At 44.8% G+C, this 25621-nt stretch overlaps 1 long non-coding RNA gene across 2 annotated transcripts; it reads left to right on the top strand.

Moving 5' to 3' along the window:
- The first annotated feature begins 223 nt into the window (after positions 1-223).
- On the top strand, positions 224-24808 carry LOC142071931 (uncharacterized). 2 transcript variants are annotated; one of them, XR_012668189.1, is made up of 5 exons: positions 224-594; positions 9490-9587; positions 9704-9824; positions 19332-19432; positions 21914-24808. It is a non-coding gene; the product is annotated as an uncharacterized LOC142071931 (long non-coding RNA). The 2 variants fall into 2 exon arrangements; XR_012668188.1 differs by lacking the exon at positions 19332-19432.
- The last annotated feature ends 813 nt before the right edge of the window (positions 24809-25621 follow it).

The following is a 25621-nucleotide window of genomic DNA, read 5'->3' as shown; positions in this document are numbered from 1 at the left end:
CCGTGACCACTCTGCTCACTGTTTTGATCTCTGCTGCCCTGAAGGCATGCGCTTCTCCCCTTTCAAAGCTCCAGGAAGTATCTGACAGCTGAGCTTGCTGCTCCTTTTGGGGAACAAAGAACAAATCATTAGCATGGAATGCTCTTGTTCTGCCCTGCATTAGGAACACAGCGGCAGGCAGACTGCTGCTGCAGGGGAAGGGGGGGAGGTGGGAACTGACGTGCTCCTTTGACATTCCTCAGCACGGAGAGCTCACAGAGCTGTTCAGGATGCTGCTCCTGGCAGCAAAGGAGGCTGTGGGAGAACTTGGAGGTAGGGTGAGCAGATGTCCTGGTGGCTCCGGTAAGCAACGCTGATGGGGCCATTGACTGTCTAGTTGGCGGCGCCATGCAGCAGGGCTGGCAGGCTCCCTGCTAGCCTCCGCGCCACGCAGCTCCTGGGAAGCAGCCAGCATGTCTCCCCTCTGGCTCCTCCCAGCCAATGGGAGCTGCAGGGGCTGGGCTTGTGGATGGGACAGCGCACAGAACCACCTAGCCGAGCCTCCGCATAGGAGCTGGAGAGGTGACATGCCACTGCTTCTGGGAGCTGCTTGAGGTAAGCGCCACCCAGAGCCTGCACCCCTGACCTCCTCCCGGGCCTCAACCCCCTGCCCCAGCCCCAGCCCTGATCCCTCTCCCACCCTCTGAACCTCTCAATCCCAGCCCAGAGCACCCTCCTGCACCCCAAATTCCTCATCCCCAACCCCACATCAGAGCCTGCACCCCCAGCTGGAGCCCACAACCCCCCGGGACCCCAAACCCCTACCCCAGTCTGGAACCCCCTCCCACACCCTGAGCCCCTCATTTCTGCCCCCACCCTGGAACCCATACCCCCAGCCCAGAGCCCGTACCTCCTCCCACACCCCAACCCCCTGACTCAGCCTGGAGCCCCTTCCCATACTCCGAACCCTCGATTACACCCCCCAACCCAGAGCCCCCTCCTGCACCCCAAACCCCTCATCCCTGGCCCCACTCCAGAGCCTGTATCCTCAGCTGGAGCCCTCATCCCCTCCCGCACCCCAGCCCCCTGAGCCGTCCGGTGAAAAGTGAGTGATGGTGGGGAGAGCGAGCGACAGAGGGAGGGGGGGATAGAGTGAGTGTGGGTGGGGCATGGGCGGGGCCTCAGAGGAGGGGTGGGGCAGGAGGCAGGGCAAGGGTGTTCAATTTTGTGTGAGAAGAAAGTTGGCAACCCTCAGTCAGAGGGAATCACAGAACCATTCGCAGGCAGGCAGAGCTGGCTGCTGCAGGAGAGACTGCTGTGCTATTCTATGGGGTTACATGTGGAGGGGGGATGTCCCCCTCCCCCTGTTTCAGGATAGGTCCGTCAGCCTCCTGTCTCCCCCAACCCAGACACACTACTCTCCTCTCCCTTCCCTACACACTTCAGTTGAAAAATGACTGACAGTCTACTAGGATGCCTCTGAAAGGATGGGATTGAGAAACCTGTATCATGTGATGCTCTGCCTGCCCCATGAGGCATTGCAAACCCTTTCCAAAGCACCGTGCAGCCAATTGCACAGTGGGATAGCCACCACAGTGCACTGCTTTCAGTGTTCATGCAAGAGCTGTTAGTGTGGATGCACTTTGCAGAAACAAGGAGCTAGCATGCAACAGTGGTTTTAATTAAAGCACTTTAATTAAAGTGGCATAACTTTTGCGGACAAAACGTTGTAGTGTAGACAAGGCCTTAATCTTCCACACGGCCCCCCCTAACTTCATTGAAAGTATTTGCATTACTAAGGTTTGTTGGATCAGGCTCATTGTTTTTACTTTGACTTTCTTTGACTATATAAGTGCTAAGTACTGCAGTGATGTTGCATACATGGCGGGCGGGTGGGGGGAAGGAGGTTTTGTGATGCACTCTTCTTGGGGTTTTTTTTGTATACCTTCAGTTGCCAAGTCGTACACAGACAAGGTGTCTTGGGGTACTTCTGATGGAAATCTCACACATAGGTTAGTCTTTGCAGGATCGAAGCCATACTTGTTAATTCACAAAAGGTGAAATGCAGCCTTCTGAAGAGAAACAGCATAATGACTATTGGGAATTAGTGGGAATTAAGTGGAGCACAGGCCTTTTGTGCGCCCTTTGCATGGGGATGAATTTCAACCAATGGGTTTCCACGTGTATGTTGATTTTCCACTTATTGCAATTTTTGAACTTCCCAGCAGTCCATTAGTACATAGCAAAAGCACTAATCTTTATTTTGCCTTTTGTGCACTTGTCACCATAATTTGCTGCATTTGTGCTCAGAATATTCTACATTAAAATCCTTTTTCCAATTAGCCTTTACTTTCTTCAGTTCAACCCTCCATGCTTGCTAAGAAGAAATGAATACAGATTGGTGATGTTTTTATTAACTGCTTCTACTTCTAAGAGCTGATTTGTTAACTGACTAAATCCTGTTTCATGGAGTGTTCTGGAAATAAAATGTTTCTCTGAGAAAATGTCTAAGTTGAGGGTGTCTGTATAAATATAAGTAACTCTAGCCTCCTTGAATGTTATAAATATTTGGTCTTCCTGTGAGTACAATAACACCAACCTCTTTCCAAACCAAAAGTGATTCCTTCTGAGAACTTCCGGCTTACAAGGGTTGTGTATCAAAGGTCAGTGTGTGATATTCTTTGGGAAGATTTGCAGTGTTTAAAGACTTTATGCTCAACAGTAAATTCTATAGGAAATGCCCAGCCTGTAGTAAGGAAAAATCTTCTTCATTTTTAAATTATTTCACTATTTTCCCCAAAGCGATAAAATCATATAGTTTTTAAATACATAAACTATCTAACCTGAATCTCATTAGTTTTTTTAAAGGTTTCAGAGGAACAGCCGTATTAGTCTGTATTCGCAAAAAGAAAAGGAGTACTTGTGGCACCTTAGAGACTAACCAATTTATTTGAGCATGAGCTTTCGTGAGCTACAGCTCACTTCATCAGATGCATACCGTGGAAAATGCAGCAGACTTTATATACACACAGAGAATATGAAACAATACCTCCTCCCACCCCACTGTCCTGCTGGTAATAGCTTATCTAAAGTGATCAACAGGTGGGCCATTTCCAGCACAAATCCAGGTTTTCTCACCCTCCACCCCCCCACACAAATTCACTCTCCTGCTGGTGCTAGCCCATCCAAAGTGACAACTCTTTACATAATCAAGTCGGGCTATTTCCTGCATAGATCCAGGTTTTCTCACATCCCCCCCACCCCCATACACACACAAACTCACTCTCCTGCTGGTAATAGCTCATCTAAACTGACCACTCTCCAAGTTTAAATCCAAGTTAAACCAGAACATCGGGGGGGGGGGTAGGAAAAAACAAGAGGAAACAGGCTACCTTGCATAATGACTTAGCCACTCCCAGTCTCTATTTAAGCCTAAATTAATAGTATCCAATTTGCAAATGAATTCCAATTCAGCAGTTTCTCGCTGGAGTCTGGATTTGAAGTTTTTTTGTTTTAAGATAGCGACCTTCATGTCTGTGATTGCGTGACCAGAGAGATTGAAGTGTTCTCCGACTGGTTTATGAATGTTATAATTCTTGACATCTGATTTGTGTCCATTTATTCTTTTACGTAGAGACTGTCCAGTTTGACCAATGTACATGGCAGAGGGGCATTGCTGGCACATGATGGCATATATCACATTGGTGGATGTGCAGGTGAACGAGCCTCTGATAGTGTGGCTGATGTTATTAGGCCCTGTGATGGTGTCCCCTGAATAGATATGTGGGCACAATTGGCAACGGGCTTTGTTGCAAGGATAAGTTCCTGGGTTAGTGGTTCTGTTGTGTGGTATGTGGTTGTTGGTGAGTATTTGCTTCAGGTTGCGGGGCTGTCTGTAGGCAAGGACTGGCCTGTCTCCCAAGACTAAATGAATATTTCCTTAAAACTTTCTGCTTACATTGAGCCAGCTTTTATTGTGCATTTTACAGCTTAAATAAAAATAGCTGAAATACATTTTTATTATAAATCAGTAAAATCCCATTAGTAAATCTGATTATTGGTTGGCCCTTCTTTGAATTTACTTTCCTGGAATATTGTAGGCCTATCAAATTTTAAAAGAGACAACTAATTTTGCACCAGACCCTAACCTTCCAACTGAATCATGATTTCCAAAACAATATACCCAAATAGAGCAAAACATAATGAGATAAATCCCAATATGAACTACTGTCTCTCTTCTTTTATTTTTAATCATTAATTTTCACCAAAGGTGTGAACTTTGCTACCGCAGATATTCCATGTTAGGCATCATCAAAGAAAATAATGCCACAAAATGATTGGACATGCTCAAAGCCCAAGTACTCTGCATTTTCACTGACATGCGGTATATTGCTGTAGCTCACGAAAGCTTATGCTCAAATAAATTTGTTAGTCTCTAAGGTGCCACAAGTACTCCTTTTCTTTTTATTATTTGAACCGTATGTCTTCTACTGGTATAGTCATTTAGTTAGAAGTATACCTAATATTTGTGTCCCTCCTTGATTTTCTTTGTTGAGCTGTTGATAACAGGGAAAGATTGTAATGGGCACAAGATGGACCATGGCCAGAGGAACAGGGTGGACAGGTTAATATCATTTATTGGACCAACCTCTGTTAGTAAAAGAGACAAGCTTTTGAACTACACAGAGCTCTTCTTCAGCACTGGGTAACGTACTCAGAGTGTCACAGCTAAATATAAGGTGGAACAGATTGTTTAGCGTAAGTAGTTAACACATATTCATATTGTAAGGTGAAGTGGCCTGTTAACATCTCTGCAGTAATAGGACAAAAAGGGGGTGGGGGGTTTTAGTGGCAGTGGTTACCGTCTTTGCCGCCCCAAGCAGCGTGCCAAATTGCCACCACCGCGAGCAGCTGAAGAGATAGAAGCTGCCGCTGAATTGCCGCCTCCGCAAGCAGCTGGAGAGATGGGAGCTGTCGCCAAATTGCCGCCGCCATGGGTGGCTGAAGATAGACACTGCCGCTGATTTGCCGCCATGGGCGACTGAAGATAGAGGCTGCCGCTGAATTGCTGCCGCCGCGGAAACACCCTAACGGCACACGGGCTGCCGCCCCTTGCAGATTGCCATCCCAAGTACCTGCTTGGAACGCTCGTGCCTGTAGCCGGCCCTGGTTAGTAGATTACAGATTGTTGTAATAAACCATACATCCAATGTCTTTATTAAAACCATGATTTTTAGTGTGTAACAAAGCTATGAATTTAAGCTCACTGGCTGGTCTTTTGAAGACGTTTTGCAGGTTTCTGTTGGAGGACCAGGGATGAGAGGTCAGATACAGAGTGATCGTTTTGTGAAAAGTGTCCACCTACAAGTGATCTGGTATTTTTGTCTCATCATTTTTCTGTGTGAGTTCATTTGAGAGCATAGTATTTGTCTGGTTTCACCCACATAGTTGTTACTGAGGCAGTTAATGCACTGGATGAGCTATATCACATGTTGTGATAGGCATGTGTAGGACCCATAAGTCTTGAAAGGTGTGTTGTGAGGGGTATTGATAATTGCAGCAGATCATTGCTGCAGGTTTTGTCTCTTGTTATGGCAGGATTTGGTGCCACTTTGAGTTGGTGGGTCCTGGTCTGTGGACAGCTTGCTTCTGATGATGAGCTTGGTGTGGTGGGACGGTGGGTTTGTTTTGAAGGCCAAAAGAGGGGATTTGGGAAAGATTTCTTTCAGAATGTGGTCCCCACTGAGTATGTAATTGCTGTAATTGCTTAATGATACCCTGTATGGGTTCAGTGTGGGGTGGTAGGTGATAACTAGGGGTGTGTGATCAGAAAGCTGGGGTTTTTTTCCATATTGAAGTAGTTCTCTCAGGATATTCGGGTGACCTGTTCCATAATGTGATCTGTTTCTCTGATGGAGTGTCCTTGTTTGGCAAAGGTGACTTTTAAGTGTGCTATGGTGTACATTCTGGACTTTCTCCTCAGAGTATATTCCGTGGTATCTGAGTGCATGGCTATAGATAACAGATTTCTGGGTATGTCTGGGGATCTGTGAAGGTACGTGTGGTGAACTGTGGGTTTCTTGTAGATAGTTGTCAGTAGCGTTCGATTGCTGAAGCTGATCATGGTGTCCACAAAGTTGATGTTGGTGCAAGAGTTTTCTAGAGAGAGTTTGATGGCTGGGTGGTGGTTGTTGAAGTTGTGGTGGAAATTTATGAAGGAGTTTAAGTCATCTGTCCAAAGGATGACAATATCATCAATTTATCTCAGGTATATCACTGGTTTCATAGTGTATTTGTCTAGAAATACTTCCTCAAGTTTGCCTGTGAAGAAGTTGGCATATTGGGGAGCCATCCTAGTACCCATGGCTGTTCCCATGGTTTAGACAAAGTGTTTGTTGTTGAATGTAAAATTCTTATGGGTGAGGATGAAATGGATGAGTTTGACGATGTGTTTGGAGTGGGGATCTGAGTGTTGTCCATTATCTTATAGATCTTTGAGGCAGGCAGCAATTCTGACATTGTGAAGGATATTGGAACAATTTCAATATCAATATACTGATGAGATGACAGTGCAGATGGGAAGCCTACAGATGGAAAAGTAGCACAAATGCCCCTTTAAAGTACATGCATGAGGTGTAGTATGAAGAAATGCAAAAAAGACCCATCTTGATCCTCAGGAGTGAATAATGGCACATTTGCAAATATGCTAAAGTGGATCTTGCTATTGCTATAGTGGATTTTCAATGTGAGTATCTAAACTGTTTACAAAGGATGGGATTTTCAAATATGCTCATTGCTGGCCCAACTCTGCTCCAATTTCAGTAGTAGCAGAATTAGGCCAATGCTGAGCACTACTGAAATTCCCACCCACCCAGAGATTCTGAAAAGGGAGTTTCTCCAGTAGGTGAGCAGAATGGGGACAGCTTTGCCATTGATAAAGGCATGTATAAAATAGTACAATATAAGGAACATGTATTTCATATGCATATTGACAGGTATTTATGAGTATTGAGATAAAGTATTTATTGTTGAACACGTCAGCAAATGCATAGATTACATATGCATTTATCACCAATAGTGTTTGAAAGGAGGCACTGAATGGAAAACAAAAGCTGCACAATAAAATGGATGGGGGTTGATTTGTGATACTGGGCAAGAAACTGGAGGTGGTGGGGGGCCAAAAAGGGAAGCAATGGGGAAAGTGAGTGCATAACAGCCACACTTCCCTGCACTCGTGCTGGATTATAATATCCAAAGAGAAAAGAGGCAAGCAGTTGGTCACTAAAGGTAAAAAACTGTAAATTCCAGCCAACAATTATTTTGTAGCAAGGGCTTGCTTTATACACTCACAAGGAGTGGGGAGGGAGTTTGTCAGCCATTTAAAAGACCTCTTGAACCAGTATGCAAAGGTCAATGCACTCATTGTCTTTATTAGTATGGGTTGATTTCCACAGGAGCAGTCGATCAAATGTTAGATGCTGGACGACAGCCTCATGAGCTGCAGTATTTGATATGCCACCTGCTTTGTGAGTAAGGTATAGCATCTGAAAAGAATGGTCTTTTGGTTAAAACTCTGGACTAAGACTTGGCTGCTCCTGGCTCAGACCTTGGCTGGTCCACAGTTTTCCTCAGTTACTCATGTGTAAAATCTAATTCACATGGCTGTGCTGAAGATAAAACCATTAATGTTTCTGAAGTGCATAGATACTACAGTGATTCAGGTCACATGATTACCTAAACAGATGGTTTGACACTGAAAAAGAAATTAAATCTATAACTATCAGCCCCAGAGAGACAGCACATTAAGGGTCCTCCAAGAATGACTATTACAGAATAGCAGCACCATTAAACCACTGGAGCAATACAAATTCCACAATAGTTGAATAGACTGAAATCAACCTTTATACCAGATGACTGGGAGGTGGCTAATATAATGCTGACTTTTGAAAGGGCTCCAGAGGAGAGCCTGGTAATTTCAGGCCGGTAAAGCCTAACTTCAGAAATGGGCAAACTGGTAGAAACTATAGGAAAGAACAGAATTATCAGACACAAACACAATTTGTTCAGGAAGAGTCAACATGGCTTTTGTAAAAGGAATTCATGCCTCACCAATCTATTAGAATTCTTTGAGGGAGACAACAAGCATGTTGATAAGGGTGATTCAGTCAATATAGTGCACTCGAATTTTCAGAAAGCCTTTGACAAGGTCCCTCATCAAAGGCTCTTAAGGAAACTAAGTAACCATAGGATAAGAGAGAAGGGCCTTCATGGATCAGTACCTGCTTGAAAGAGTAGGAATAAATGGTCATTTTTCACAATGGAGAGAGGTGCCCCAAGGATCGGTATTGGGACCTGTGCTACAAGAGATTCATTAATGATCTGGAAAAGGGGGTGAACAGCAAAGTGGAAAAGTTTGCAAACTATACAAATTTACTCAAGACAGTTAAGTCCAAAGCAGATTGCAATGAGTTACAAAGGGATCTCACAAAACCAGGTGATTGAGCAACAAAATGGCAGAAGAAATTCACTGTTGATCAATCCAAAGGAATGCACATTGGAAAAAATAATCCCAATGATACATATACAATAATGAGTTATAAATCAGCTGTTACCACCCAAGAAAGGGATCTTGGAGTCACCATGGATAGTTCTATGAAAACTTCTGCTCAATGTGCAACACAGGTCAAAATGGCTAAGAGCATGTTAGGAACTGTTAGGAAAAGGGATAGAAAATAAGGCAGAAAATATCATAATGCCATAATATAAATCTATGGTGCACCAATACCTTGAATACTGTGTCCAGTTAAGTCTCCCTACCTCAAAAAGATATAGTTGACTGGAAAAGGTTCAGAGAAGGGGACAACAAAGATGATCAAGGTTATGGAATGGCTTCCATATGAGGAAAGACTAAAAAGATTAGGGCTGTTCAGATTAGAAAAAGGTCAGCTAAGGGAGGATATGATAGCAGTCCATAAAATCATGAACGGTATGGAAAAAGTGAATAGAGCAGTGTTATTTACCCTTTCACAATACAAAAATCAGGGGTCATGCAATGAAATGAACAGGCAGCAGGTTTAATATGAACAAGGAAGACATAAGCAGTATTCAGCTGGTGTGTCGGCCATGTGCTTATCTTCTGCAGAGGGGTGAGTTTCACCCTGAGAGAGCTAGGAGTAATGCTGTAGAGAAGATATAGTGCTGGGTGTCATTTGTGTACTGCTGGGATGTCAGTCTGTGTTGTCACATCAGTTCTCCCCATGGCTTCATGTAGAAGTTAAATAATATAGTGGTGAAGATAGAGCTTGTGGGACTCTGCAGAGGAGGACTTTGGAAGTGGTGGATCAGTTGCCCATCCAATACAAGAGGAAGGAACACAGGCCATTTCTAGGTATTTCTGGTCACCCATGAAGCTTCTTCAAGATGGGACAGGAACAATTTGGGGATCTGTAGTATCAAATGCCACAGAGAAGTCCAGCAGAATGAGTGTGGATACATTTCCTTTTTCTATAGACAGAGAGAAGTCACCAACAAGATCAACAGGTACTGTCTGCATTAAATCCTGGCCTCAAGTGTGACCTAGAAGAATTCACTGTATTAGTGAGCAACAGGTAGTACTGGAGATTTCTTTCCCTAACTTCTCAATTAGTTTGTTTAGAAAGGGGAGTTTACAGACTGGGCTGTAGTTTATGAGGTCTCTAACTTCAAGCAATTGTTTATTTTGTAGTGACCAGATGGTGCTTTAGGGAGAGTGGAAGACTGCCTTCATCAAAGGAAGAATTGATGATCTCTGGTAGTACGGGTCCAAGGAATCCTCTGCTCTCTTTCACCACCCTGGAACGACAGAGGTGAGAATTGCAAATAGTGGCCCTGGTTGCCATCAATAGTTCTATAACATCTTCATGGGTGAACAGGGCAAATACTTGGGAGGATGGTGGTGTGCTTCTAGCTCTGCTCTAGACTTCTGTCAAGGTTCCTTCCCCACTCTGAACCACCTCTGAAAGGGTACAGATGTGGGAACCTGCATGAAAACCTCCTTTTACCAGCTTAGGTTAAAACTTCCCCAAGGTACAAACTATTTTACCCTTTGCCCTTGGACTTCCACTGCCACCACCAAACGTTTATCTGGGTTTATTGGGAAAACGTTGTTTGGAAACGTCTTTCCCCCCCAAAATCCTCCCAACCCTTGCACCCCACTTCATGGGGAAGGTTTGGTAAAAATCCTCACCAATTTGCATAGGTGACCACAGACCCAAACCCTTGGATCTTAGAACAATGAAAAAAAGCATTCAGTTCTTGAAAAGAAACATTTTAATAGAAGAAACAGTAAAAAGAATCACCTCTGTAAAATCAGGATGGTAAATACCTTACAGGGTAATTAGATTCAAAACATAGAGAAGCCCTCTAGGCAAAACCTTAAATTACAAAAAGACACACAGACAGGAATATTCATTCTATTCAGCACAACTTAATTTCTCAGCCATTTAAAGAAATCATAATCTAACGCATATCTAGCTAGATTACTTACTAAATTCTAAGACTCCATTCCTGTTCTGTCCCCGGCAAAAGCATCACACAGACAGACCCTTTGTTTTTTCCTCCTCCCAGCTTTTGAAAGTATCTTGTCTCCTCATTGGTCATTTTGGTCAGGTGCCAACGAGGTTATCCTAGCTTCTTAACCCTTTACAGGTGAGAGGATTTTTCCTCTGGCCAGGAGGGATTTTAAAGGGGTTTACCCTTCCCTTTATATTTATGACAACTTCCTATTCTTGGTGTCCTATGAGGTTACCACAGATGCAGAGATGATCATCTCTGTGAAATAAGATGAGAATTCCTTGTAGCAGGAGATGTTATTTTCAGGGGTTGAGTTGGGGCTGTCTGGGTTTGCAGAGTGATTTGTGGGTGAGATTCTGATCTGCGCCTCTGAGATTCAGCACAGAACGCTAAGGGGACTATGCTGGCTTAAAGCCACCTTTGCACCCTCTTGATCCTGGGCTGCCTTGATATCTGGAGGGTCTCCAACTTAATTTAGACACCCCTGACAACCTACCTGGGCTGCCTTATTGCTGGCAGCACGTCTCAGAATCACCAAAGCACTGCATATTGCAGCCATGCCCCTAACATGCCCCCTCTTTCTCCAAGCCCCACCCGCACCAAACCCCTTTGCCAGGGCTTGCAAGGAGATCCTTAGAAGGCAGCTTTACAGCTGTCTTCCACAGTATCTGTGCAGGAGAATCCTCCCCTAGCCAGAACTGAACTTCTGTATTCCCTCTGTGCTGTTCTAGCCCTTTTACGTATTGTAAAGGGGATGGAACAGGGGTGAGGACTTCACCCATGGTCCAAAAGTGTCCTACAAGACATGACTTTCCTGTCTCTCTGGCAGAGGAGAGGTAAACTGATTTCTGAACAGTTTTCAGTTACTTTTTCCTGGTTTTGGAATTCTGTTTTATTTCTGTCTAAATGTAACTATCACAGATTGTGGAATTCACCTGCATGAAGTTATATAACCGAAACTTGCATAGATAGAGGCAAGGATAGTGACACTACTGCTAAAATGACACATGCACCCAGCAGATTCATGATGGCATGTGCAGAAAGAGATGTACCTCAGCCCCTCTCCAGGCTGGGGTATTCTACATTGCTTCCCTCAACCCCATAAGGGATAAGAGGATTCAACATGTCTGAAGCATCTGAGAATGACTGTGCGAAAAGCTTCTGTAAACTTGTCATAGGACATTTAGTAAAACCTTTAAGAGTAGGAGGTATTGTGAGATGGCAAACGGCACAAACAGACTTCGGGCATTCTCAGAGAAGGCTGATGGTGAACACAGGTTTATTGGCACTGGTGCAGCAGATATGGAGTAAAACTTTCAGAAGCACATATGTGACTTAGGACTCTATGTCTGTGACCCAAGGAGCTCTTGGTGCCAATTAGCAGAGGACACAGGGGTGCATAGGTGTTATAGGGATTCCCTGGGTCTGGTATTTACATACTAGTTCACCAAAGAGTGTCATGTGAGGACTCAGCTGAAACCTTGTGTCACGCTGATCATCATAACCTTTGTGAAATGTGTGTGCAGATAGTATGTAAGGAGGTGTCAAGGTTCCTCCCCCACTCTGAACTCTAGGGTACAGATGTGGGGACCTGCATGAAAAACCTCCTAAGCTTATCTTTACCAGCTTAGGTCAAAACTTCCCCAAGGTACAAAATATTACACCCGTTATCCTTGGACTGGCCGCTACCACCACCAAACTAATACTGGTTACTGGGGAAGAGCTGTTTGGACGCATCCTTCCCCCCAAAATACTTCCCAAAACCTTGCACCCCACTTCCTGGACAAGGTTTGGTAAAAAGCCTCACCAATTTGCCTAGGTGACTACAGACCCAGACCCTTGGATCTTAAGAACAATGAACAATCCTCCCAACACTTGCACCCCCCCTTTCCTGGGAAATGTTGGATAAAAAGCCTCACCAATTTGCATAGGTGACCACAGACCCAAACCCTTGGATCTGAGAACAATGAAAAAGCATTCAGTTTTTTACAAGAAGACTTTTAATAAAAAATAGAAGTAAATAGAAATAAAGAAATCCCCCTTGTAAAATCAGGATGGTAGATATCTTACAGGGTAATTAGATTCAAAAACATAGAGAACCCCTCTAGGCAAAACCTTAAGTTACAAAAAAGATACATAGACAGAAATAGTTATTCTATTCAGCACAATTCTTTTCTCAGCCATTTAAAGAAATCATAATCTAACACATGCCTAGCTAGATTACTTACTAAAAGTTCTAAGACTCCATTCCTGTTCTGTCCCTGGCAAGAGCAGCATACAGACAGACACAGACCCTTTGTTTCTCTCCCTCCTCCCAGCTTTTGAAAGTATCTTGTCTCCTCATTGGTCATTTTGGTCAGGTGCCAGCGAGGTTACCTTTAGCTTCTTAACCCTTTACAGGTGAGAGGAGCTTTCCCCTGGCCAGGAGGGATTTCAAAGGGGTTTACCCTTCCCTTTATATTTATGACACGCCCCCCAAATCTCAGCTAGGGTGAAACACTGGCTGGGATTTCTTCCTGGAGCTCTAGGAAAACAGAGTTAATAAGACACATGCATCTCTAAATATACTACCAAGTACATAAAGACTAACAATATTTTCCACATCTCAAGGATGATTTTAACCAGTTGATTCTGGGAAACTTTCACGGGAGAGTGCATCAGCCACTTTGTTAGAAGCTCCTGAGATGTGTTGGATGTCGAAATCAAAATCTTGGAGAGCTAAACTCCACCGAAGAAGTTTTTTGTTAGTTTCCTTGACGGTGTGAAGCCACTTCAGTGCAGCATGGTCGGTTTGCAGGTGGAAACGCCGTCCCCAAACATATGGGCGTAGCTTTTCCAGAGCGTAGACAATGGCGTAACATTCTTTTTCAGTGACTGACCAGTTGCTTTCCCTCTCAGACAGTTTTTTGCTGAGAAACACTACAGGGTGGAATTCTTGATCAGGTCCTTTCTGCATTAAAACTGCTCCCACACCACGCTCGGACGCATCTGTGGTTACTAGGAACGGTTTGTCAAAGTCTGGGGCCCTTAGTACAGGGTCAGACATGAGTGTCGCTTTAAGCTTGTTAAAGGCCTTCTGACACTTTCCGGTCCACTGAACAGCATTTGGCTGTTTCTTTTTGGTTAGGTCTGTCAGTGGGGCAGCGATTTGGCTGTAGTGCGGTACAAATCGTCTGTAATAACCAGCCAAGCCTAAGAAGGATTGAACCTGTTTCTTTGACTTTGGGACAGGCCACTTTTGGATAGCATCCACTTTGGCCTGTAGGGGGCTGATAGTTCCTTGACCCACCTGGTGTCCAAGGTAAGTCACTCTGTTTAGGCCTATTTGACACTTCTTAGCCTTAACAGTTAGTCCTGCCTCCCTTATGCGCTCAAGGACTTTTTGTAGATGTTCCAGGTGGTCTGCCCAGGAATCCGAAAATATGGCCACATCGTCAAGGTAGGCGACTGCATATTCTCCTAATCCCGCTAGGAGACCATCTACAAGTCTTTGGAAAGTGGCGGGTGCATTTCGCAGCCCGAAAGGGAGTACATTAAATTCATACAGCCCGAGATGTGTGATGAAGGCTGACCTTTCCTTGGCAGATTCATCTAGCGGTACCTGCCAGTACCTCTTGGTTAAGTCCAAGGTAGAGATGAACTGGGCCCGTCCCAGTTTCTCTAATAGTTCATCTGTGCGTGGCATTGGATAGTTGTCTGGGCGAGTTACAGCATTTAGCTTACGGTAGTCCACGCAAAAACGTATTTCCCCATCTGGTTTGGGAACTAGAACCACTGGAGATGCCCATGCACTTTCAGAGGGGCGGATTACCCCCATCTGTAACATATCCTGGATCTCCCGTTCTATAGCAGTTTTAGCTTGAGGAGACACCCGGTAAGGTTGGACCCTAATTGGGTGAGCATTACCTGTGTCAATGGAGTGGTATGCCCGTTCAGTCAGTCCTGGGGTGGCTGAGAACGTTGGCGCGTAGCTAGTGCACAGCTCCTGGATCTGCTGTCGCTGCATACGCCCAAGGGTCATGGAGAGGTTCACCTCTTCCACACCACCAGCACATTTCCCTTCGTAGTAAACACCTTCAGGCCACTCAGCGTCGTCTCCTCCCTGGGCTGTAAACTGACAAACCTTTAATTCTCTGGAATAAAAGGGCTTTAGAGAATTAATATGGTACACCTTAGGCTTTCGGTTGGAGGTGGGGAATGCTATGAGATAATTAACAGCTCCCAGGCGCTCCTGGACCATGAATGGCCCTTCCCACGATGCTTCCATTTTATGGGCCTGGAGCACCTTTAAGACCATGACCTGGTCTCCTACTTTGAAGGAACGCTCTCTGGCATGTTTATCATACCAGGCTTTTTGCTCTTTTTGAGCATCCTGTAAGTTTTCTCTAGCAAGGGCTAAAGAGGTTCGGAGGGTGTTTTGTAGGTTGGTTACAAAGTCCAGAATGTTAGTTCCTGGAGACGGTGTAAATCCCTCCCATTGCTGCTTCACCAACTGCAATGGCCCCTTAACCTCACGGCCATATACAAGTTCAAATGGGGAAAACCCTAAACTGGGATGTGGTACAGCTCTGTAGGCAAAGAGCAACTGCTGCAACATTAGGTCCCAATCATTGGAGTGCTCATTTACAAATTTACGTATCATGGCCCCCAAAGTTCCATTAAACTTCTCCACCATGCCATTTGTTTGATGGTGGTAAGGAGTGGCAACCAAGTGATTTACCCCATGAGCTTCCCAAAGGTTTTTCATAGTTCCTGCCAGGAAATTAGTCCCTGCATCTGTGAGGATGTCGGAGGGCCAACCTACCCTGGCAAAAATGTCTGCTAGTGCCTGGCACACACTTTTAGCCCTGGTGTTGCTTAGAGCTACTGCTTCTGGCCATCGGGTGGCAAAATCCATGAAAGTCAGTATGTACTGCTTTCCTCTGGGTGTCTTTTTCGGAAAAGGACCCAGAATATCCACAGCTACTCGCTGAAATGGAACTTCAATGATGGGGAGTGGCTGGAGAGGGGCTTTGACCTGGTCTTGGGGTTTTCCCACTCTTTGGCACACCTCACAAGACTGGACATAGGTAGAAACATCCTTGCCCATTCCCTCCCAGTGGAATGACCCCCCCAAACGGTCTTTGGTCCTGTTCACCCCAGCATGGCCACTAGGGTGATCGTGGGCTAAGCTCAAGAGCTTGGCCCGGTATTTAGTTGGAACTACCAACTGTCTCTGAGGATGCCAGTCTTCCTGGTGTCCACCAGAAAGAGTTTCCTTGTATAAAAGTCCTCTTTCTATAACAAACCTGGATCGATTAGAAGAGCTGAGAGGTGGTGGGTTGCTCCGTGCCGCCGTCCAAGCTCTCTGGAGGCTTTCATCTGCTTCCTGTTCGGTCTGGAACTGTTCCCTTGATGCTGGAGACATCAGTTCCTCATTGGATTGTGGACCTAGGCTTGGTCCCTCTGGAAGCGATATAGGGGATGGAGCTGTTTCTGTTGACTGTGAACCGCTCTCCGCTGGTGCACTATGTTGGGATTCAGGCTCCGGCTGAGCCTCTTGTGTAGGGTTATCGGCTGCTGCCAGTTCAGGTTCAGTGGGGCCCTCTGGTGTTGAGGTTGCAAGTACTGGATTCAGTGCTGACACGGGGTCTGGTGTTGGTTGTTTGGCTGGTTCCGGTTCTGGGACTGGTTCCGTCTGGGTCTCTGGGACTGGATCCACTACTGCTGTTGCAGACATTGGCCTGGGGTCCGGGTCCATCACCTCTGACTGGGTCCTGATAGAAGTTTCCGGAACAGAGCTAGGCCTCACGGCTTGTTTAGCCTGGCTGCGGGTGACCGTTCCCACCCTCTTGGCCTGCTTCACATGATTGGCCAAGTCTTCCCCCAACAGCATGGGGATGGGATAATCATCATAGACTGCAAAAGTCCACATTCCTGACCAGCCCTTGTACTGGACAGGCAACTTGGCTGTAGGCAAATTGAAAGAGTTGGACTTGAAGGGTTGAATCGTCACTTGGATCTCTGGGTTGATTAAATTGGAGTCCACTAAGGAAGCATGGATAGCTGACACTTGTGCTCCGGTGTCCCTCCACGCGGTGACCTTCTTCCCGCCCACACTCACAGTTTCCCTCCGCTCCAAGGGTATCTGGGAGGTATCTGGGCCTGTGGACCTCTGGTGTGATTCCGGTGCAATGAACTGTAATCTGTTGGGGTTCTTGGAGCAGTTGGCCTTTACATGCCCCAGCTCGTTACATTTAAAACATCGTCCAGCTGACGGGTCACTGGGGCGAGGAGGGTTGCTGGAGAACGGGGTGGTGGGACGATAAGGGGTCTGGAGGGTTCTTTGGGAGGTAGGTGGGGCTTTGGGCGGCCCCCGGTAATAGGGTGTGGTCTGGGGTGGTCTCTTCTGGTCTCCACTCCAACTGCGACCAATTTTCTTCTTCTCTGCCACCTCCACCCATCTGGCTCCAATCTCTCCTGCCTCAATTACAGTTTTGGGTTTCCCATCTAGGATGTATCTTTCTATTTCCTCAGGAACACCCTCCAAGAATTGTTCCATTTGCATTAGGAAGGGCAAATTTACTGGAGATTCAACACTTGCTCCTGATATCCAGGCATCCCAATGTTTCACAATGTGGTAGGCATGTTGGGTAAATGACATGTCTGGTTTCCACCTTAGGGCTCTGAACCTCCGACGAGACTGCTCGGGTGTTATCCCCATTCTGACTCTCACCTTGGATTTAAACAGTTCATACTTGTTCATGTGTTCTTTAGGCATTTCAGCTGCCACCTCAGCTAAGGGTCCACTGAGCTGCGGCCTCAGCTCTACCATGTATTGGTCAGTAGAGATGTTGTACCCAAGGCAGGCCCTTTCGAAGTTTTCTAAGAAGGCCTCAGTATCATCACCTGCCTTGTAGGTGGGGAACTTTCTGGGATGGGAAGTGGTACCTGGAGAAGGATTGCTAGGGTTTGTTGGTATATTCTGCTGGGCCTTTATCCTCTCCACCTCCTCCACATGCTTCCTCTCTTTTTCCTTCTCCTCCTCCACATGCTTCCTTGCCTCCATTTCCCTCTTGTGGGCAGCCTCCTGTACCTCCTTCTCCAGCCGCATGAGTTCTATCTGTCTTTCATGTTCCCTTTGTTTTTCCTCAGCCTGAAATTTGGCTAATTCCAGCTGTAGTCGAGCTGAGGATTTGGTCATTCTAACCTCTCTGTTTTTAACTAACTTTACACCCGAGGTTTAGAAATAAATAAACAAAACGTGGCTGTAAAATTTTGCTGTGCTGGAATAGAATACCTATTCTCTGATAGTGACTGTCAGCCTACAGAAAAAGACAATTCCCTTGTCTCTGCTCTGGGCCCAAATTAAAGCAAAAAACCTCCAACTACTTGGAAACCTGCTTACCCAGCCCAAAGAAAAAGCAAATGGGTAGAACACACACCCCCTATTTACTTTTAGGAAGAAAAGAAAAAAAAAACTCTGGGTTGGAAGACTGTGAATTTCCCTGCAGGAGTTAAGTACCCTGCCTCCAGGCAAAGAAAACCTGCAATTCACAAGATAATCCCTTTTGTCTCTGCTTGGCCACAGTTTCAGCTTTCAGTTTCAACTGCTTTCTGGACTTCCTTTCCAAAGGAAAAAAAAATTTCCTTTTTAAAATCTGTATTTCTAGTTCAAAAAATCTCAACTGGATCTCAAAATGATTTCAGGTTAATCCCACCACTATGCCACCATGTCAAGGTTCCTCCCCCACTCTGAACTCTAGGGTACAGATGTGGGGACCTGCATGAAAAACCTCCTAAGCTTATCTTTACCAGCTTAGGTCAAAACTTCCCCAAAGTACAAAATATTACACCCGTTATCCTTGGACTGGCCGCTACCACCACCAAACTAATACTGGTTACTGGGGAAGAGCTGTTTGGACGCGTCCTTCCCCCCAAAATACTTCCCAAAACCTTGCACCCCACTTCCTGGACAAGGTTTGGTAAAAAGCCTCACCAATTTGCCTAGGTGACTACAGACCCAGACCCTTGGATCTTAAGAACAATGAACAATCCTCCCAACACTTGCACCCCCCCTTTCCTGGGAAATGTTGGATAAAAAGCCTCACCAATTTGCATAGGTGACCACAGACCCAAACCCTTGGATCTGAGAACAATGAAAAAGCATTCAGTTTTTTACAAGAAGACTTTTAATAAAAAATAGAAGTAAATAGAAATAAAGAAATCCCCCTTGTAAAATCAGGATGGTAGATATCTTACAGGGTAATTAGATTCAAAAACATAGAGAACCCCTCTAGGCAAAACCTTAAGTTACAAAAAAGATACATAGACAGAAATAGTTATTCTATTCAGCACAATTCTTTTCTCAGCCATTTAAAGAAATCATAATCTAACACATGCCTAGCTAGATTACTTACTAAAAGTTCTAAGACTCCATTCCTGTTCTGTCCCTGGCAAGAGCAGCATACAGACAGACACAGACCCTTTGTTTCTCTCCCTCCTCCCAGCTTTTGAAAGTATCTTGTCTCCTCATTGGTCATTTTGGTCAGGTGCCAGCGAGGTTACCTTTAGCTTCTTAACCCTTTACAGGTGAGAGGAGCTTTCCCCTGGCCAGGAGGGATTTCAAAGGGGTTTACCCTTCCCTTTATATTTATGACAGGAGGTATGTATATATATTGAAAACTATGTTCTTAAAGTCTTGAAGTTAAAGACAGGTCACCCAGAGGTAAAATGCCTTAAGACAGGTTCCACAAAACAGGCGGTAGAATATACTTATCTCCCTGGCTGACCATTGTGTATTGTGTATCTTACAATGGAAGTCTATTGGCATTCTGAATCAAATGCTAATGAAGAGATTGCAGGGACTTCAGGAGAAGAAATTAACAGGAAGAGATGAACTGCAGAAGGACCCTGCTTACAGGTAAAAACAAAGGTCTTGTCTAATATATCTAGGGGTGCAGAGAGACGCCCTGACATCCTTCATCTGGGTAGACAAGTCAGTGGGCTTGGACTTAATAAAGGAGGGTATCAGCTATCCAGGCTGAAAAATGTTATGAGAAGGACTTTGGGTAAACAGTACCTTATTAGACAAAAGGGCATCATGTTAGTTATGTTTAGGCTCTGGAATGCGTGTTATGATTTTATTTTATATGAAACCTTTTGTTTCCGTTAATCGTACCTGCTTATTTGCAAATCTCTACTCTGTTAAATAAACTTATTCTTGTTCTCACTATAAACATATCTCAGTGCTGTGTGTTAAACAGAGCAGTAATCCTGAGGTAAAACTAATAAGCTGGTGTGCACTATTCCTTTGGGAACAGGGGCTGGACACTCCAGGGGGATGCTCAAAGGACTTGGGGGTTGGAACGTAACTATCACTAACCTGCAAAGGGATGGCAGAGCCTGAGTAGGCTGAGAGGAGAGTACTTGGGTTGCCTGTGTCTCTTGAAATCAGGAAACTGACCTCTGGCAGGCACAGACTAGGCTTCTTCACGCAAAGGGCAGGTGGTAGCAAGGTCCCTCACAACCCTGGGTACCCCTGAGGAAGTGTCACAGTGTCCCAATGACTTTATATGAAACTTGGGCTCCTAAGTGCATAAAGTTCATTTTGAAAATGGGATTTAGACTGATAGGTCATTTAGGTGCTTTTGAAAGTTTTACACATAATCTCTACACTCTGCCTCAGTTTTCCATGTTTAAAATGGTGAAAATACTTTCCTACCTCATAGGGGTATTATGAGGACAAAATCCCCTACTGACTGTGAGGTGTACAGATAGAGGTCATATAGAGAGATGTACAAATTGTAATTTTGCCACAGGCCAAATATATAAAGAGCCAGATGCTATGCTGATTAAACTAGGGTCCGTGGGAGTTTTGTCTCTGTAATGACTGGTGGATCAGATCCATAGTGCCATTACAGACTTTAGACTGCAACCCACCACTAAAAATACTTCCCCTTCTTCAGTAAAACAAGGCAAGTGTTTAACAGGGCATAGGAAAGCATGAAGCCACTTAGAACAGGAAGTGAATAACACTCAATTAAAATTTCAAGGGAACGTACATAGGCAGAGCACAATTAATTACATCAAATGGAATTTGGTTAGGACACTGCAGCTAACATTCATTTGAAAAGCACCATTGGATATTTACTGACAATTTTATCTGAAAGACAGGATTATGTACCTTAGGACCATGCTGGGCATGGTATTCTGTGCAGACACAACAAAGAGTGCCACAGACTGATTCACCAATACTACCTCCTGTAGTACCAGGAAATTCATGGAGGTATCCCATCCAGATTCCAACCCAGACTAATACTCCTTATCTTGTGACTGCTGGCAGTCAAGCAGAACAGCCTTTCCGCAAACCAGAGGCTGCCTGATGGTTGACCTCAGTTTTTTCCAAACTATGTGCCTCCTCTGACAATTTTATTTGATCACACCTCTTCAAACATCAATTATACTGAGATATTTGCAAGGGGAGGTTAATCCATCTCTGTGCAGTTTCATCCATCAAACAGTGGAATATTTGAACATTTTTCAATAGTCACATACTGGTAATCAACATTTATTGTACTGTCTTTGAAATGCAGGATTGAAAAGGGGCCCAATTTTGATCTGACTGAACAGATTTTATCTCAGTGTACAATAACTTCATTTAAGTTAATGGATTTACTCCTGATTTATACCAGTGTAGTCTGATCAGAAGCAAGCCAATTAAACTTACATACTAAAAATTAAAATAAAAGAAGAAATGACCCAAACTGATTGTCCAACTATGTGGAGAGGTGGCTGGAGTGCTGGCAGTGCATAGATATTTACACATACACACATCTTCTCTTTTCCTCCCACTCCTCTTTCTTCAGTCACCAGGAATGAGGATTTGAAAAGTGACTAGTGAATTTTTGGGTGCCCAACTTGAGATACATTGAAGGGGCCTAATTTCTAGAACATACTGAACACCCACTTGCTGAAAATGAGACCTCTTTAAGATGTCTCAAGCTAAGCACCCAAAATTTGAGGGATCATAAATCACTAGTTCTTTATGAAAATTTAGGCCAGAGCTAGCTGTTGTAGGATGGATGGGCAAGACCAAGAAGGACTAAAATGCTGAATCATGTTTATGTTTTTAAGTTTAGCTAGAAAACTATTTCATTTGATGTTGCTTTTAATTTTGTTTTATTATGTAAATGCCCTGTGATATTTGTATGACGTGTACTGTACAAACACATTTCATATTGTATTGAAAAAAAATGGTAATACAATTAGAAAAGATGCAGATATTGTGAGACCATAAAACGTCTTTGTTTCTATTTCATTTTAAGAGCACTGAATATTTGTTAAAAGTTAGCACATTTCTCAGATAATCTGAGGAGTCGTAAATTAACAACTTGCATTTCAGACAGGGCACAGAAACAACACCTCATCTCATCAGTTCAGACAGACAGAAGATGCCCCTTCAGCATGCTGCTAGCTGGCCAGAGGAGTGCCCCAAGGTTCTGGTTAATCTCTGGTGTAAGAACTGTAGGGACTATGATTTTGGAAGAAGCATCAGAAATGTGAATTTACATGAAAAGCTCTCCAAGAGCCTGGGAGCAGTGGGGATCAACTGGACTGCTGTCCACTGCAGGGAGCATATTAAAGACCTCCAGTCTGCTTACTGCAAGGCAAAGAATGAAAATGGCAAGTCCAGCATCTCTCTGGCTACCTGCCACCGCTATGAAGACTTCTTCAACCAGGTGTTCGCCACCACCCCTGGCACAGAACTCACAGTCCTCTATGACTATCTCCCAAGTGGGGAAGGTATGCTTTTCAGAGTAGAGGCAGAGGGGTCAGGGACAGCACTACAGGTGAGCCTGGTGGAAGAGTCAGAGGAGCAGACCCTGGAACAAACCACAGTGCTGGAACTGGCCTTGGATCAGGCTACACAGCAGGATGGGCTAGGGAACATCTTGGTGCCATATTCCAAAGATCTGTTTTGGGGATGGGCCTGGGGAGGAGTCTGAAGAAGAAGTAGCACCAGGGCAGGACCTGAAGCCAGAGACTGGTAATTAGTGTCAGCCACCTTTATTACATTGAGAATTGCTGCATAAGTAGGCGGAGTTGATATGGAGGAATTACATGCAGGGGGTTAGATTTAGCTTCTGTTGAGGGCAGAATTCAAAACAGCCTTGACAAATAGGTAAATTGATCTGAAATCAACACAACAAAATTCCAGAAAGACAAGTGCCAGGTACTTCACTTAGGGAGAAAAAAATCAAATGCACAACTACAAAATGGGGAATAACTGTCTAGGAGGTAGTACTGCTGAAAAGGATCTGAGGGTTAGAATGAATCACCAGTTGAATCTGAGTCCACTGTGTGATGCAGTTGTGAAAAGGATAATATCATTCTAGGATGTGTTAATAGGAGTGTCATATGTAAGACAAAGGAGCTAATTGTCCTGTTCTGTTAAGCACCCATAAGGCCATGGGTGGTGTGTGAACTGCCAGCTGGGGGAGGCTAGCCCCCAACCCCGCCCCTTTTGCCTAAGGCCCCGCCCCATTCACACCCCCTGCTGGAGTCCAAAAGCCCCCACATCGCAGCCTCTGGCCCCTGCCCCAGGCTAGTACCCCTAGCCCCGGAGCACCCCAGCCTCACCACCCCCCAAAGTACACCCCCCAGACCGCCGGGAAGGTGACCAACACCCCTTCCCCCCAGAGCAATGGGAGGGCGGGCAGCATGGCCGCAGCCCCCCGCCAGCTCTGGAGCGATGGGAGCGTGGGTGGTGTGGCCCTAGCCTCCCCATCCCTGGAGCACCGGGAGGGCGGGTGGCACAGGCACGGCACAAGTGGGGGCCACAGAGACTAGTGGAACTATGCTGAGCGGGAAGCAGAACTTGGGGCAGAGTGTAGGTGGGGTCACACTTGACTGTTTGGGGGGGCACAACCTCCCCCAGTTAGGATTGCCAGCCAGAGTGTCCTGAAATCTCCAGAAATTAAAGATGAATCTTTAAGTAAAGACTATGTCATATGATGAAACCTCCAGGAATATGTCCAACCAAAATTGGCAACCCTACCCCCCAGCTTATGATACCCGCCACCCATGCATGAGGCCTCAGCTGGAGTACTGTGTCCAGTTCTGAGCACCACACTTTAGGATAGACGTGGATAAATTGGAGAGCAACAAAAATCATAAAAGGTTTAGAAAACCTCATCTATGAGAAAAGGTTAACAAAATAATTGAACAAGTTTAGTCTTGAGAAAAGAAGACCTAATAGGGAGCCGATAACAGTCTTTAAATACTGTATGTTATGGGCTGTTATAAAGAGAATGTCATCAACTGTTCTCCATGTCCTCTGAAGGCAGGACAAAAAGTAATGAGCTTAATCTGCAGCAAGGAAGATTTAGGTTAGATAGTAGGAAAAAATTTCTAATTATAAGGGTGGTTAAGTTCTGGAATAGGCTTCCAAGGAAAGTTGTGGAATCACATCACTGGAAGTTTTTAAGAACAGACAAATATCTGTCAGGGATGGTCTAGGTTTACTTGGTCCTACCTCAGCACAGGGAACTTGACTTATGACTTCTCTAGGTCCCTTCCAGCCCTACATTTCTGTGAAAGCCATCCCATTTCCCTGGCACCCCCTTCACTCCCCCTCAATCCCCACTAGCTATTCTAACAAAGATCAAGCAGTTATTTTTTTAGTAATTTATATGCTCAGAAAAAAGAATCTGGGTTATAGGCTTAGCATGCATGTCATAAATATAAAGGGAAGGGTAACCACCTTTCTGTATACAGTGCTATAAAATACCTCCTGGCCAGAGGCAAAGTCCTTTTACCTGTAAAGGGTTAAGAAGCTCAAGTAACCTGGCTGGCACCTGACCCAAAATGACCAATGAGGGGACAAGATACTTTTAAATCTGGAGCGGGGGAAAAGGCTTTTGTCTTTCTGTGTGATACCTTTGCTGGGAACAGATCAAGGATGCAAACCCTCCAACTCCTATAAAGTTATTAAATAATCTAGCTAGAAAATGCGTTAAATTTTCTTTGTTTTGGCTTGTGAAATTTGCTGTGCTGGAGGAAATGTGTATTCCTGTTTTTGTGTCTTTTTGTAACTTAAGGTTTTGCCTAGAGGGATTCTCTGTGTTTTGAATCTGACTGCCTGTAAGGTTATCTTCCATTCTGATCTTACAGAGTTGTTCTCTTTTTTTTTTTTTTTTTTTTTTTGCTCTTCTAATAAAGTTCTGTTTTTTAAGGATCTGATTGGGGTTTTTTGGGGTCTTAAAAATCCAAGGCTGGTTTGTGCTCATCTTGTTTATTCTCAAGCCTCCCCAGGAAAGGGGGTGTAAGCGCTTGGGGGGATATTTTGGGGAAATAGGAACTCCAAGTGGTCCTTTCCCTGATTGTTTATTAAATCACTTGGTGGTGGCAGTGTTTACTTAATCCAAGGGCAAAGACTTTGTGCCTTGGGGAAGTTTTAACCTAAGCTGGTAGAAATTAGCTTAGGGGGTCTTTCATGCAGGTCCCCACATCTGTACCCTAGAGTTCAGAGTGGGGAAGGAACCCTGACATGGTGGGAGCGGTGGGATATTTGGGCATATACGCCTCTCTTTGTAATTCTGTTCCATTGATAAACTGTTAGAGAGTTAGACCACTGCTAGCATGGCAGCAGTGTCCAAGACTGTCTGGAGTATAAGTCCCAGTGGCTGTAGCAAGCAGCAAAGGCTCACTGGGGACAGGTATTTGGGGATGGTGGCCCCCCTGTTCATTCATAGCATGTTGTCTGGACTGGAGAGAGGGATCAAAGGTGGAGCGGGAGGGTAGTTTTGCTACTAGCAAGCCTCTGCATCCTAGCTCAACATTTTGCGAATGTGTGCCTGAATTTTCCCTCACTTCTGGCTGGTGATGCTTGAAAATTTTTCATGCAGGAGAAACTCTACTCTCCATTCATGCATCAGATGCCAAAAAATCTCCTTCACACAGATAGATGGAATACCTCTACAGACCTGGAAACATAGTTCTCCTTTCCACTCTGGTATTTCTAAGAGATTAACATCTTCCAAGATTTTCCTGACCTGAAATAATGTTAAAACCAACATGGGTACCGTGAACCTTATTGAGATGTCCTTCC

Source organism: Caretta caretta, chromosome 4, assembly GCF_965140235.1.
Source record: "Caretta caretta isolate rCarCar2 chromosome 4, rCarCar1.hap1, whole genome shotgun sequence".
Taxonomy (NCBI): Eukaryota; Metazoa; Chordata; order Testudines; family Cheloniidae; genus Caretta; species Caretta caretta.
The sequence above is the reverse complement of the archived record's forward strand: the minus strand, read 5'-3'. Positions and strand labels throughout refer to the sequence as shown.